At 35.9% G+C, this 12225-nt stretch overlaps 1 protein-coding gene across 6 annotated transcripts in view; it reads right to left on the bottom strand.

Annotated features, from left to right (window-relative positions):
• Positions 1-12225, bottom strand: part of GPBP1 (GC-rich promoter binding protein 1) — a 72486-nt gene that overhangs the window by 39578 nt on the left and 20683 nt on the right. Inside the window, exons 3-4 of one of the 6 annotated variants that reach the window (XM_059916401.1) lie at positions 9262-9381; positions 1687-1750 (exon numbers count right to left, since the gene is read on the bottom strand). The exons of 3 other annotated variants lie outside the window; for them this stretch is intronic. The gene's annotated coding sequence lies outside the window, so the exon portion shown is untranslated. The remainder of the gene's footprint in view (positions 1-1686; positions 1751-9261; positions 9382-12225) is intronic. 2 more of the 6 variants (XM_059916405.1, XM_059916404.1) reach the window with 2 other exon arrangements.

Here is a 12225-nt window from a genome sequence, read left to right as displayed (position 1 = left end):
CATTTTAGATGTGATGACTGTTAGTGCAATGCTGGTACAGTGGCCCCTTAAAGAACAAGGTTTAGAACTGTGAGGGTACACTTACACATGGATTTTTTTTTTTTTCCACTAAATACATACTATAGCCCTTCACAACCTGAAGTTGGTTGGATCCAAGGATGTGGAGCATCACGTGTGGAAGGCCAACTGTAAAGATCTGACTTTTCAAGTCAGACTTTTCAACTGCATGGATGGACAGCACCCCAACCCCCACCCTGCTCAAGGGTCATCTGTACATAAAAGGACATACACAGAAGTCTTTGCAATTAAATCAGTACATCTGGAATTTGCTTTAAAAAAACACAACAGGGAATGCTGAATACGGGTGTCACTGAAACAAGGTTGTCCATATGTTTATAAATGTTAGTACAAGTAGGTGTATAGTCTTTCTACTTAACACATATGTTTGAAAATTTCCATAATTAAAAGGTTTTTTTAAATTACAATCATCACAATGGGTATCCACTGCTCTTGCATTCTAAACTTAACTTTTTGGAAGCCTCTCTCAATTGCATCAATAAAAATTTCAAGTTGCCAGCCCAATCTAAACACAGTAAACTCATAGTTTTTTAAAATGAGGGAGAAGCCAACTGGGCAACTGTACTCATTTCAATATAGAGCTTATTACATGTTTACTAATAAATGTTTCATATTTACAACTGCATAATAATCTCAAAAGTGGAACTTTAAAAAGCAAAATGATCAATACCATTGTTAATCTTCCTTTTTCAGAATTCTTTCAAATATAAGTAAGTGCCATGGCAGAATTCGTAATACCAATTTCCTAAAATACTTTAAAAATTGTCAAGACACTACAGAAACATTCTACTTCTATCCCAAACTGTACTGGTTCATTACAAGAAAGGTTAAGGAAAAAAACCCAAAAAACAAAAAAAAAACCCTGATACAATTTACCAATACCAATAAAACACTTATGAAACAAATGCAATATTTTAAGGCTGTACCTAAATCAAAATGAACTACACAAAAATCTGGACATTTTGAGCTCTAATTCTACCACCACCATACATTATATTTTAAAGTCTTCTGAAATAAAAATGAAAACTCAAGTGTTTTAGGATGTATAAAAATTTTTATTATCTATTTTGACATGAAGCTAAATACTGTTTTGAGGTGTCTGTGATAGGATGTTACTTTTCCAACAACTTTTTAGAAACTTTTTGTTGGAAACTCTTAAAATTACAGGTCCAATAACTCAATGAGAATGAAAAATTATTTTTATAGCTTGTTCCAAATAAAAATTCACAAAAACTCCAAAGGACCTAAATAAAATAATCAATAATTTAAAGCTTTTTCATTTTATACAGGGTCTCATCCCAAATGATGGTTAAATGAGAAGTTATATTCTAAAACTTATCCCTAGGAGGCAAACCACTACTACTGTCTCTGTTTCTGCAATGTCCTTATGAATTCTAATTTAAATCGAGTTCTTAAAGAATAAAGCATGGACAGCCAATGGCATAGGTCTTCCTGTTCTGAAAAAAGGTAAAGAGCAATACTAGCTAAGTTAGGACATTTACACAAGTGTGTGAAAGGATCAGGATATGCTATCCCCAAAATATGCCACTTGGACATGAGAAAAATTTTGAGCTGAAGGCATGTGAGTTCCTGAAATCTCTTACCTACCTCAAAGCAGAGCCTCCCAAAAGAATTTATTAATCCAGTCCCCTGGAGCAACTCTAATCTTCTCCTTTTGGGAGACAAAAAATAAAATAAAATAAAATCCAGCACCACCACACCCAGACATTGCCACAAACTCCTAAGGACCCAGTTATCTATCTTTTCTCAAAAGTCATTTGCTTTTTCTATTAAGTATCCTTTTTCCCTGTGAAGTTAGGTATAGAGATCCCAAATTCTACTCATCTCTTTGAGTTACTCATCTCTAAGTACTGCCAGGTGTGAGGACAAGCTAATAAACTTATGTTTGTTTTCTCTTGTTAATCTGTCTTTCCTCAGTCTAATTTACAGGGCCCCAGCCAGAGAACCTAGGAAGGCAGAAAAGAAATTTTACCCCCTACACATATAAAAGCAAATTAAAGTTTAAAAGCTCCACCCTATCCATTTTCTCTTTTTTTCCTTTGAATTTCTGAATTTTATTTATTTTTTATACAGCAGGTTCTTATTAGTTATCTATTTTATACACATTAGTGTTTATATGTCAATCCCAATCTCCCAATTCATCCCACCACCACCACCCCTGCCACTTTCCCCCTCCACTTCCTTTTAACTGTGCTTTATGCCATCTGATTTCATTCCATCTTCCTTTCCCTGTATGTTATAGGCTGAACTGTGTCCATTTCCCAGTCCCCCTGACCAAAATTTCATCATGTTGAAACCTAACATACCTCAGAATGTAGAAAGAAAGAAGGAAAGAGAGAGAAAGAGGGAGAGAGGGAGGGAAAAATGCTGCCAGTATGAAAATCCTAATTTCTCATCTCACCCAATTTACAACTTGTTCACCACTGACAATAAAAATCCACCAGGGGAACACTGGTTCTGAAATAACCCAAATCTAAACTCTATACGTTCTAAGTGTACATGCCTGACTTTAAAAAGAAAGACCACTAACTACTTATAAGTCCCAAATATAGTTCTTTGAATTGAAAACTAATATACTTTGGCAAGAAATACACAAATAGATGGGACTTTCCTATTTCTGGTAATGTTTTACTTCTGAATCCACAAAATTTGTGCCAAAGAATGAGCATCAAACTTACATCTTTATAACGGTTTATATTTCAGATAAATAAGCTTTAAAAGTCACGAAGCCTATCAAAAACACCCAAATCAACCAATAGCTAAAGCATTCTAACTAAAGGCAGAATACAGATCATCGTTTAAAAAAGAACATGGGGGGGACTTCCCTGGTGGTCCAGTGGTTAAGAATCTGCCTTCCAATGCAGGGGACTAGGGTTTGATCCCTGGTCATGGAACTAAGATCCCACATGCTGCGGGGCAACTAAGCCCACACACCACAACTACTGAGCCTGCACCAGAACTAGAGAGCCCGCGTGCCACACCAAAAGATCCCACATGCCACAACTAAGACCTGACGCAGCCAAAAATAAATAAAATATTTTTTAGAAAAAGAAAAATAGAACATGGGCTTCAGAGTCCAACAGGCCTGGATTCAAATCAGCTCAACCAGTTACTAGGCTGAGTCTCAGTTTCCTCTCTTCATTAAAATTAAGATAACTACTACTTACTTACCTAATAAAATTCATCCTGAAAACTGTTAAAGTTATTTTAAAAAAAAGAAAAAAAACTAGTACCCTTCACCACCATAATAGTTTTATAACAACCCTTAAATAAGGTTAAGTTTTTCCAACATTAAACAGCTAACATTCCTTCATTAGGAAGGCAAGAATCAGAAGACCACTATTCATAGTCATCTTTAGTTCTCTTAATAGTAAACCTGTGGAATACTCCTTTAGTAAGCTTAGTTTAATACATTAACAGATTTCCTTTAAAAAGTAGTCTTCTTCCCAATTCAGGCCTAAAGCCATTATACAGGGCAGAGCAAAGGAGCCAAGGGTCTAAAACTAAGTGTTAGAGCCAGAGTAGGGATGAGAGGGTATCAACACATGAAACTGGCCCAGCACAGGATGTCAGCATCAAAGCAGAGCAACAAAGGACATCCATGAAGAAGGGACAACCAGAGATGGGGCAGTGAGCCCAAAAAGAGGAAGGCATCCATGCAGTAGAAAGGAAGCAGCTAGAATAAGGAGTTATAAGACTAAGCAGAGAGAGAAGGGTATCCACATGGAAGTGGCAGCTGGGGCTACAATAAAAAATTGGTTATATACAAGGAGAACGATCAAATAAATATATTTAGAATGATGAAAGCTAATAAGTTTCATACTGTTAAAGAAGACGGGAACTAATAATGGAAAGGATGAAAACTAGAGTGAATGATGTGTTGTATGATTAACACAAGTCACATATTAATAAAATACTAATATTCATATATATCATAAATATTTTCTGGGTGTGTGTGTGTGTGTGTGTGTGTGTATATGTATATATATCCCTCCTCTTCCCCAGCTCTGAGCACTGAACGGGCCAGGCCTGAGCATAGTGACACTCCAATAGCAACAAGCATACTTAACATCCAGGTCTTGTCTTCCAAAAACCATTTTCCAGTGAAAGAAACCAGGGCTTTTTTGAGAAATGAACAGCTGATTCCAGGGCTAGGAAAAGATGACAAAGTCAGTCTGGAATATTTTGTTGTGGCAAAAACCAAAGAAGTGTCCAAATAACGACTGGGAAATATCGAAAGGACACAGAAACCAGCTTGAGTGAGCTCCCATTGGTCAAATCAGGGACAATTTGAGCATTAAAAATGAGAAAATATATGGGAAGGACATCAACACAAATGGTGAAATACAGAACTCCAAGAGCCTACCCCTCCACACAAACACCAAAAAATCAAGCAAAATCTGTCAGAACCAACTTTATCAGAACTCTGAAAAAGTCAAAGGTTTACAACAATTAGGGTAGCACTGAATCAAGAAAATGGAAACTTTAAAATAATAGTAAAGCTTTATGGCATTTTCACTTGCCCTTGACCCACATCTTCTCCGGGGCACAATGGAGGTTTTGAAGACCCAGTGTAGGGCTCTGGTCTCTGGTTCCAGAGTGAGCAGAGTAGACCTTATTCTCACAGAATTATGTTTGTCTGTGTAAACCTGTCTGGGGGCTACGTGAGGACCAAGGAGAGGCACTTGCCTTCGTTTTGCCTAACAGGGAAGGAAAATGTGTCAAGCGGAGAGCAATCCTCCAAAACATTCTAAGGCAAATGCAGAGCCCCCTGCCAAGGACAGAGGTTTACAATTCAGTGAACAATAGCACACCCAAAGCCTGGGAGAAAAGACTGAGAGGGAATTGGGTGGAGGGTGGGGGAGAGTTATGGCATTGCCAACAAACTCCCTCATGCCCTATAAGGGAAATTAGAAAACCACACCAACGCTCCGGGCAAGATGCATGCTCAGGAAAAAAAAAAACCTGAGAAGGTCCTAAGCTTTCACCCCTGGCTGATCATTAGGTTCAGCAAAACCAGTACATGAAGGCTAAGACAGTTATAAACAGTGTGTAAAGAAATGCCCTAACACAGATATAATAAGAAAAAAGTGGGAGAGTTCTTATTTTTTTCCTTTCCCTTTATTTTTATTCCCTTTTGGCTCCAGGCATGCATCTGCAACAAAACACTAGCTGACAAGGTAAAGATGGCTCTTGTTTGAAGAGCTCGGAGAACAGCAGTATCCATGGACAGCTGAAATAAAACTGCTATTGTATTGCACTGAAACTACTTTTTGTAACCACTGAACCTTTAGTAAAGTCTTACTAAAGGCTGCAACCTGTCTCACCTGTGCTGTGAGCACCAAGATGGTTTCTGGCTTGGCCCATGTGTGAAGGATTTGCAACCTTTAGACAAGATAATATATTGACCCTGATAACTTTTATATTTTGTTCATCATGGATTTTTTTGCATTAATTTAAATTTCATTAAAATGTTATTTATCTCAAACAACAACAACAAAACACTAGGTGATCGCAATCTAAGGGACAGAGACTTCAGAAACTAACCAACACAAAGAATACAGACTTTCAGAAATAGTTTAGAAAAGTCACTAAATGAACACAAAACCACAACCCACAGCAAGCAACCTCCAAGGATGGGGGAAAAAAACATTTGATCCCTAGAGTCTCCAAATTACAATATTCAAAATGTTCGATTTTCTAACAAAAATTACAAAGCGTGCAAAGAAACAATGAAGTATGGCCCACTGTGGGGGAGCAACGTGGAGGGGAGGTTGTTATATTAGCAGACACTGTCCCTGATGATGAACAGACATCAATTGTCTTAAATACAAAGAGCTAAAGGAAACCAGGAGAACAATGTCTCAACAAATAGAATATCAATAAAGAGACAGGAATTACAGCAAAGAACCAAACAAATTCTGGAGCCAAAAAGTACAATAACTGAAATGAAAATTTCACTAGACAGTTTCAACAGCAGATTTAACCAGCAAAAAGAAGAATCAGAGAACTTGAAGAGGTCAATTAAAATTATCAGTCTAAGGAGCTGGAAGAAAAAAAAAAAGAAAAAGAAAACTGAACAAAGCCGAAAAGACCTGTGGGACACCATCAAGCATACCAACATACAGATAATGAAAGTTTCAGAAGCAGAGAAAAGGAGGGGGGCAGAAAGAGTCTCTGAAGAAATAATGCCTAAACACTTATCAAATTAACTAAAGACACAGAATATACTTATCCAAGAAGCTAACCAAACTCCAAGAAAGATAAACACAAAAAGATTCACACCAAGACACATAACCAAACTGTCAAAAGCAGAGAATATGCAAAGCAGGGAGCCAAAGGCCAAAGGCAACTGGTGGCATAAAAGGGATCCTCAATCAATAATAGGCCACACTGTAATGAACAAGGACCTACTATATACAGCACAGGGAACTATACTCAATATTTTGTAATAACCTATAAGGGAAAGAATCTGAAAAGGGATATTTATATGTATGTATACTTAATCACTATGCTGTACATCTGAAACTAACATGACACTGTATATCAACTGTACTTCAATTTTTAAAAATTTTTCAATAATAATAATATGCCACATTAACAAAATGAAGGAAAAATACCATATGATCATCTCAGCTGCTGCAGACAGGCACTGGACAGAATCTAACACCCTTTCATGATAAAAACACTCAACCTGATAAAGAACATCTATGAAAAAAACCACAGCTAACATCATACTCAACACAACTTGTGTATGTATTCAGTGGAAAAAGACACATTCTATTAGGATTAACCATGAAAACATGCTAAGAAGAAGAAGCCAGACACATCCAGAAGCCAGATCACATGTTGCAAAATCCCAGTTTTTATGAAATATCCAAGATAGACAAATCCATAGAGACAAGAAGCAGAGACAACCAGGGACTGCTGGGAGGGAGGAACGAATGGGTACTGGTTGCTAAATGGATACAGATTTTTCTTTTGGGGTGATGAAAATGTTCTGGAACTTGGTAAAGCTGGTGATTTCACATCATTGTGAATGTACTAAATGTCAGTGAATTATACGTTTTAAAATGGTCAATTTCATGTAATGTGACTTTTGCCTCAATAAAAATAAATAAAAGTGCTGTATTACAACACCTTGAATAAAGCATATGAATCCAGAGAGGTGAATACATACACTGAAAAATTTTAGGAGGAAGAGGTTATTTATTCAATTTCTAAGAACCTCAAAAAAAGAAAAGTTACTACAGTTTTGCAGTGAAATGGCCTGGCAAATAGCCTGGGAAATCCTTAATCAACAGATCAAAGTGAATCATCAATAACAGAACAAACTGAAATTGTGTGCCAATGAGCAAAACAGAGCACCACTTCACTTTTATAATACCCTAACCAAAGATAAAGAAGCACAGCCTGTCTAAACAGGAGAAAAGCTAACTTGAGAGACATTACATGTACTAAAACAACTGGCCCATAATCTTCAAGAATCAGGTTATGCAAGTCAAGAAAAATCATTTTTTTAAAATGATGACGCTGTGACACATTCTATATTTTTATGAGTCATGTTTTTAACTTTTGAAAGTATACTTTGACATTTTATTCCATTCAGTTTTGTTTGCTTCACTACTGCAACACCATTAATAAAGTTTTATTAATATTTAGTAAGCACTAGGTGATTTCCAGACTTCCCTAACAAAAAGTAAGAGGCCCCTCCCCTATGGAGTCTGATTCAACAGGTCTTAAGCAAGGCCTAGAATTCTGTTCTTAAACAAGCACTTAAAGTAATGATAATCAGGAAAAGATGGTAAATACTGTAATAAATATTTACCAAGAAGAAAAAAAATCCTTGCCTATGGAACATGACCTCTAAAGGAAGCAAAATAATCTATTACTTTACTATTTTTTGCAGTTTTGGTCATGACACAGTGTCCAGTATCTTCTGTTATCAAACTCAAAATTACAGATTAGACTCTCTCAAATATAAAACAACATTAGCAAAATTCACAAGAAATCTAGACTATTAGAAATTTCCATCCTTTAAGAAGCTTCATATTATTAATGCTTGCTTTAACCTGGAATTTTGTTAGACCCCCCTATCCCCCTCAGCTTACCTCATTAAGCTGTTCAGAACCTTCCTATGCTTTACTTATGTGAAAAAAAAAATCATAAAAAAAAAAAACAGAAGAGGAATGTTATGAGAATTGTTATTATTTGTTAAATTGCTACATATGGAAAATTGCTACTTTCACCCCTACAAAAAAGAATTTTATTTAAGGAGAAAAACACATTACTGGAAACAGCATGCTTTCAATTCTCAAGTTTTTAGATTTAACACACAAAACGTAACTGAAGTACTCCAAAACTTATAATGAGCTGACTTAATTTTCATATAAAATGCACCACTACAAAAAAATAAGTCTTACTCTATAAACAAATTTTTACTCATTGAGCTTCTCTTTCCCTCACAAAACTAAACAGTTTAAGTCATCCCTGAATGAGATTTTTTTTTTAAAGGTTGGTAAAGGTAAACTTTAATTCAGAATTATACTGCAAACAATATGGACTAAATGGCATAAAATTTAATTCAAATCAACTCATTTACTAAATAGCCAATGTAAGCAAAAACAGGTACTAAACACTGAATATACAAGGGCAGTTTTCCTTCTAACAGCTAACAAGCTAACAACTGGAAAACAAGGTTGCTGCCTCAAATCCTTTATCAGAAAATGTATAAGCAAATTATTTATCTGAAGCACTTAACCATAAGAAAAGTGCCAACGTTATCAGGGTTCAAATAGAGTAAACATATACACGTAAAAAAATATATATGCTGGGATCAGCTTAGATATGTTCTCTGAAAAGTGGGCAGAATCAGAAGAGATAAATAATTTACTGCTAAGCTACACAGCCAGTAATATGAACTCAGATTCTTCTACCTCAAAAGCCATGTTCTTTGTTCACTACCAGTATATTTCTCAAACTTTCCCACAGAAATTACTTAAAGCTAATAACAAATCCATTCTCCTGCCCCACCAAAATGAATTTTCAGAAAGTAATCAAAATAACTCATCCTCAAGTCCTATTTTTTTACAAACTTATGAAATTTCTGCATTATACTATAATATATCCATGTATGTTTTAATATAAAAAATTTTAACTTACCATCAAGTAAAATAACCTTGCAGCAAGAGATGACTGGTTTACCCTATGTGTTTTCTTAAACCATGTGTGTGAGAAAACACTGCTATAACAATGTAAAATCCCAGCGATGACTCAGTTCAGCTGGAATATCAACATGAACAAAAAAGAACGTAAGTATATATGACTATGGTTAAGAAAAAATATCTTGGATACAACTGACAATGTCTCATATAATGTAGAATTGGATTTTTTAAAAAACCAGGATATTATATACTACAAGAAACTTCTAAATTACCGTCCCTTAAGATTCAAGGATAGTCTTTCTTATTTAATATGTTCAAACTTATTTTATTTAGCCCAAGACACAAAACCATAATGCTTAATGTTTTATTTCAATTAAGCAGAAAACAAAATTACCCTCTCCGGCACTGATGCAGGAAGGAAATGGAATTTATCACTGTTTCTCCCCGCCTGCCCCCACACCTTGGCCAGTAACATAATTCTAAAAAATAAAAAATCTGAAGAAATCAGTCACTCTGTGTGAAGAATTTAGAGTAAGCATGGAACATCTCTGAACAGGTCTCTTAAAACTATTGGGGGCTTCCTTTCTAAATGGTACTAAACCATTATGTTACAAATATATCTGAACTAAGGAATCTAGTCACTATACTCTCAACACATCAAGCCAGTAATGAACAGGTCAACCAAACACCACTTAATATGCCAGGTATATCTAAAACCGAGTAGAGAAAATACTCTGGGGACAGTAAGCAGCGTGCTTTGAACAGCACACAGGAATAAGAAATCTGAACTACATTCAGCAGGCAAGGGAAGTACTCAGAAGTTTTAAAGTTGCAATTACATGTGTGGAAATGCGTTTTCAGAAAATAAATCTGGTAGCTTGCTGTAAAATAAAGGGGGTGGGGATGATTCAGTAAATCACCTGGAGAGGAAAAGGTATTAAAATCTAGAACTTTAGTTCCCATTACCACCCATTCATAACAAATGTTTTCAAAAGTTTCATTACTTAATATTTTTAAAGGACTATTCATGAGTTCAATTCCAATGGAAAAGAACTTCCCTCAACTTTCTAAAAACTACAATATAAAAGCCAAACTCAACGCTCTCTTATAAAAAATGGAAGTAAAGAGAGCAAGAGTAAGGGAGTAATACAGGCAATTCAATAAAGTTGGAACACTCCCTCACACCATACACAAAAATAAACTCAAAATGGCTAAATATAAGACATAACACCATAAAACTCCTAGAAGAGAACATAGGCAAAACATTCTGACATAAATTGTACCAATATTTTCTTAGATCAGTCTCCCAAGGCAACAGAAATAAAAGCAAAAATAAACAAAGGGGACCTAATTAAACTTATAAGCTTCTGCACAGCAAAGGAAACCATAAAGACAACCTATGGACTGGGAGAAAATACTTGCAAACAATATGACCAACAAGAGCTTAATTTCCAAAATATACAAACAGCTCACACAACTCAATAACAAAAAAAAAAAACAAACAAACAACCCAAACAAAAAATGGGCAGAAGACCTAAATAAGTTTTTCTCCAAAGAAGATATACGGACAGCCAACAGGCACATGAAAAGATGCTCAACATCATTAAGTGTTAGGAGAAATGCAAATGAAAACTACAATGAGGTATCCCCTCACCTGATCAGAATGGCCATCATCAGAGTGTCTACAAATAATAAACGCTGGAGAAGGTATGGAGAAAAGTGAACCCTCCTACACTGATGCTGGGAATGTAAATTGGTGCAGCCACTGTGGAAACAGTGTGGAGGTTCCTTTAAAAACTAAAAAGAGTTACCATATGATCCAGCAATCCCTCTCCTGGGCATATATCCAGAAAACACGAACACTCTAATTCGAAAAGATACATGCACCCCAATGTTCACAGGAGCACTATTTACAATAGCCAGGATATGGAAGCAACCTAAATGTCCATCAACAGATGAAAGGATAAAGGAGATGCGTGCGCACACACACACACACACACACACACACACACACACAATGGAATATTACTCGGCCATAAGAAAGAATGAAATAATGCCATTTGCAGCAACGTGGTTGGACCTGGGATTATCATACTAAGTGATATGTCAGAGAATGACAAATATTATCTTATATCTCTTATATGTAGAATCTAAAAAAACAGTACAAATGAACTTATTATATAACAGAAACAGACTCACATAGAAAACAAACTTAGGGTTACCAAAGGCAGGTGGGGAAGGATAAATTGGGAGTATGGCATTAACAGATGCACAACACCATATATAAAATAGATAAACAACAAGGATGTAAACAACTACACTTCAATTAAAGAAAAAACTTAAAAAAATAAAAATAAAAATAAGGGGGTAGTAACAATGGATATGGAGTGGGGAAAAAATGGCAGAGAGAGGGAGACTGCAGAAACAATCTACAGGTGAGTGATAGTAGATGACTGGATGTGGAGAGCTAAGGAGGCTGAGAAACCAAAGATGAAAAACATTTCAAAGTTAGGAAATGAGGGGGACACAAAGAAGATTTGGGGATGCTAGTAAATGGTGTTAACATCGTGTGTTCATTTTGTGAGAATTTATCAAGCTGTATATTTAAAATCTGTGCACATTAGTGCATGTGTGTTACAATTAATAAAACATTCAAATGCAAACCTTTTTTGAACAGAAAACCAGGAACAAAGTTCCCAGGAACTATTTGGTAACTTGGAGTGAATCACTGAAAGTCAGTGATTTAACCATTCATGCCCAGGTACTAGAACCTCTGTAAAAACCCTAAAGGAAGGGGTACAGAGAGCTTCCAAGTTGTGGTACACCCCAAACTCCACAGGGACCCTTCCAGACCTCACCCTATGTACCTCTTCATTTGGCTGTTCAGTCGTGCCCTCTAGCATATCCTTTAGAATAAACCAGTAACAGTGGTGTTTCCTTGTATTCTGTAAACCATTACAGC

The sequence above is a fragment of the Balaenoptera ricei genome, chromosome 3, assembly GCF_028023285.1.
Source record: "Balaenoptera ricei isolate mBalRic1 chromosome 3, mBalRic1.hap2, whole genome shotgun sequence".
Classification (NCBI taxonomy): Eukaryota; Metazoa; Chordata; class Mammalia; order Artiodactyla; family Balaenopteridae; genus Balaenoptera; species Balaenoptera ricei.
This window is presented reverse-complemented; position numbering and strand designations above follow the sequence as displayed.